The sequence below is a fragment of the Arachis hypogaea genome, chromosome 20, assembly GCF_003086295.3.
Source record: "Arachis hypogaea cultivar Tifrunner chromosome 20, arahy.Tifrunner.gnm2.J5K5, whole genome shotgun sequence".
Classification (NCBI taxonomy): domain Eukaryota; kingdom Viridiplantae; phylum Streptophyta; class Magnoliopsida; order Fabales; family Fabaceae; genus Arachis; species Arachis hypogaea.
This window is the reverse complement of record NC_092055.1, coordinates 96,224,292-96,228,345: the sequence shown is the minus strand read 5'-3', so window position 1 is coordinate 96,228,345 and position 4,054 is coordinate 96,224,292. Positions and strand designations below refer to the sequence as shown.

The window sequence follows — 4,054 nt, the reverse complement described above, 5'->3', positions numbered from 1 at the left end:
ATTATTAAGATTTCATTCCTATGAAAATATACTGAAGTATCTGATTTGTTTGATAAACTGAGTTTGCAAATTTTAAGGCTGGAGTGGTTAGCCTTTTTGGTCTATATTCTCAGCAAAGGGAGCCAGATTGAGCCAAGACCAGGTACTAATTATTAGTATTTTAAGGTTTGTACTATTTGTTGATGAAAATTGCGAGAGAAAGTTAGTAAAATGGATTATTTATTTTATTATTAATGTTAGTTCTTTTTCTTTTGTTGTATTGATTGGTTAGGAAGAGTGGTGTTAGGGGATCTTAATCAAAGTAAATAGAAAGATCGATGCCGGGTTTAAAAAAGGGATTCATGTGCTTTGGTTTCTAATTTTGTGCTTTCATTTCAGATTAATTTTTAACCACTATTTCAAGACATGTAATTGTTTTTTGTTAATAGCTTAGCTAGATTTGTTGTAGCGTACCGCATCAATTTGGATGTAGAATGTCATTGATTTTGTGACTTGTTTTTGTTATTTAAGATTAGGAGTTGAATTATGTAAATTTAGATATAATTCGTTTAGACAGTTTTTGTCTTGTGCACAAGTCATTCTTGAGATTAGATAGTAGATCGACAAACTAGTTTTCTTCTTAGATACTAGAGATAGAAATGTCTATGCTTATACAGTGAACCTGTGTTATACCTTGATCCATGCTTATAGGTAAAATTCATGTCATAACTCTTTCGTTATATGTATTTTGTTTTTTTTCATTGGGGAGAAGGGTGAAGAAGGTAAATGATGCCTCTTTAGAATGTTGAATTTATGAATAGGGCCTTTTGTTGCTGAGTGGATGTTGGAAATAGCAAAGATTTCTTTTTGTTATTTTTTTTAAAACTATTGGCCTTTTGTCATGAAAACAAAAATTCAATCCATATTTGAAGATCATTTTATTGTCTTGCATGTTTCTTCTTAGCTATTGTATTTTGTCAGAAACTGAAAGTATAGATTAATCCATAAAAAAATTGTGTTCATATCTAGATACTTGCTTGGTTTAGAGCTTCTTTCTTCGATTCTGTTTGATCAGGAGTAAGCACTGCAGATTGTATTTTGTTCATATTTAGAATTTAAAGACTTTACAGGAGAATTCTTCTGCTACCTTAATCTCATTGCAGACATATTAAATGGCTTGGAGGATCGTGATGGTAAGTTGGAGACTATATAAGAGTGCAAGAAATCATATTATTTTTTGCCACATAAAAATTCATACTTTTGATTATATCTCAACTTGCCTGTTTCTTATGTTGGACTTCTTGTTTAATAGCTATTGCGAGATTCAGGACAAGATGCTTATCAGCTGTCAGTGTGTATGATAATACTCTGGAGAATGTCGAGACGTTAGATGATGCACAGGCTAAGTTTGATGATATCCTTGATTCTCCTTCTATTGATGTAGCTTGTGAGAAGATCAAAAGCCTTGTGAAGTGTCCTCTTACTACAATAAAAGATGGTATGATTTATTTTCTAAGTGTCCTCTTACTACAATAAATTGAATGCAGAATTTAGTAAACCAAAGCTAGGACTATTCAGTTTACAATTTGAATGCAGAATTTCAAGGACAGCTTTGATTTTAGATGAAGTGTACTCACTCTGCTGTAGCAAAAACATCTCTTCTTCCTTTTGATTTTCCTTTTCTGCACTTATACTTTTATGTGGTCAGATTATAAAATTTTTCTTTTTTGCACTTGTACTTTTATGTGGTAGGATCATGGGATTGGATTCATCACTCATTCATGGTGGACTTTAGTACCTTGCGGCCAGTTCTACTACTACTACTACTACTTTCTGCACTGTCAAAAAATATTAAAGAATAAAATTGTAAGTTTTATTTATTTTTATATTTAATTATTTATGTATTTTTTTCAAATGAATTATTATGTCTGAAACATTTTTGCATTTGTAACATGGACAAGTTTCCAAGCAAGTGCACAGTAGGTAGTCTTTGGTTTTTACTTATTATAATAAGATGTTAGAGTGAGAGAGAAACGGTTTAAGTGTTGAATTATGAATAAAATAATTTTATTTTTTTAATCCCTTTCCAATAAGAATAACTCAGGAGACACAAGTAGTTATTACTAGTTTAGTTATAAGAGTTAATAAGAATAAATGATTAATAGCGGACAAATTTAATTTTGTTGTATTTGTAAGATGACCAAGACATTACACATATATAAAATCGGAATTGCTTAGTATGTTATCTTGAAAATAATTATTGCATATATAAAGGGATAGATGAATGGTGAAGAGATATAGAAGTGAGTTTAAGAGGCAGTTGTATAAGTAGACTTTCATTTTCTTATCCCAATCAGGTTAGATATATAATTAAGCACATGGAGTTGGGAAACAAACAACAATGGTGATTGGTGAAATTGATTGTTTATGGTAATGTATGTGTGTTGGACCCACGCATGCAGCAATATGTAGTCCTTGATATCTATGGCTTTGGAAGCTTTAAAACCAACAGGTAATATGTAATTTTAGAAGTGCATCCACTAGACTTCATTATGGAAGATCATGTATGCAAATATGTACTGTATATCTCTTGAATAGTTTGTCATCATCAATATGATCCACGAAACTCCAATCTGAAACATAGAGTGTGTAGGTTGTAATCATGCATATAAGGAATGCTACCAAGCCACCAAACCTGTCATTATACCAATGAAATTAATCAACATCTTTAAAGATAAATAACGTAAAATTAATATCAATAATAATAAATAGATTAAATATTTAGATGGATCCTTTACGAATTTTAGATTAACCATTTTTTTATTATTTTAAAGTCTTTGAAAATTATTCTTGTAACACAGATTTAGTCACTTCATCACTTTCAATTAAAATTTTAATATGTATGTATTTTTGCTATGATAAGATAAACTAGCTCATTTTAAAACAACAAAGGAACCAATTGATAATAATAATTCTCAAAAACCTTTAGAATAATAGAAGTGTTCAACAGAAAATTTTGTAAGGACCAATTTAGATAATTAAACTAATAAATATAATTCAATATATATGTGTTGTAGATGGTCTTTAATTTGTCACCATTGCCATTTGCAGGCAGTAAAAATGGATAGATGTCCAGGAGTGAAGGTAGTGGGTCTAAGCTTCTTGGTGAAGGTTTCTATTCAAGCTACAATACAGTATACACAAGCTATTCTCTGCAAAAACACACACACTGTATTAGAATTTTCTTTCAGCTTTATTTAATTTCTTCACTTTTTTAATTATGAAACATGCATTTCTGTTAATTTAATTGGTCATAATACCTGAAGAATGCCACACCATCAGATGACTTTCATGTTTACTCCATATACAAGGTCGTCGGGCACATGAGAGTATCCATCTTCTATTTTAAGCAAAACATTGATCTGTTTAATAACAATAATTCCATCTTCTGCATCATACAATATTATTATTCATATCTATAAATTAAAAATATCACTTATAACTATTGATAATATAATGCAGGACTCTTCATACTTGACTCTTCAGCTACTTAATTTTTAGTGATGACTCTTCAATTTCAAGAAGGTTAGCCCTTTGTTTTCTTTTTATTGCTCATTCCCGTTTAGAATTGATTGATAAACTTAATGGAACTGTGAAAGTTTTTACTGATGTGTATTCTGGTTAATATGTTTGAAGAAACTAATCTGATAGGAACCAATCTAAAGCAACGTGTTGGTCTTGTTAGATCAAGTAAAGAAATGAGATCACCGGCCATCCAAAGTATACACAACAGGAACAAGGAAATTAGATTGGTTCCTACAAATCTTTGTAAGAGATGAGTTTGGATAATGAAGTTGGAGTGTTGGAGCAAGAAAAAAAGATGTTGGAGCAAGTTTTCGGGATGAAATTCACACAAGAGACCAAGAAACTAAAGCAGACTTGTTTTAAAGTTAATTACAAAAGGAGAAAATTTTTGGCCTCCAAATCTTATTCATCATCACTTAGCTAAGCTATTTGTCTTGTATATTCATATTCTAAGTAGTAAAAACAACACTTATTAGATGGTTTAAATACA

At 30.4% G+C, this 4,054-nt stretch overlaps 1 long non-coding RNA gene across 1 annotated transcript; it reads left to right on the top strand.

Moving 5' to 3' along the window:
* The first annotated feature begins 1,291 nt into the window (after positions 1–1,291).
* On the top strand, positions 1,292–3,795 carry LOC140182585 (uncharacterized). Its single transcript, XR_011878479.1, has 5 exons — positions 1,292–1,477; positions 1,732–1,845; positions 3,091–3,210; positions 3,502–3,564; positions 3,676–3,795. It is a non-coding gene; the product is annotated as an uncharacterized lncRNA (long non-coding RNA).
* The last annotated feature ends 259 nt before the right edge of the window (positions 3,796–4,054 follow it).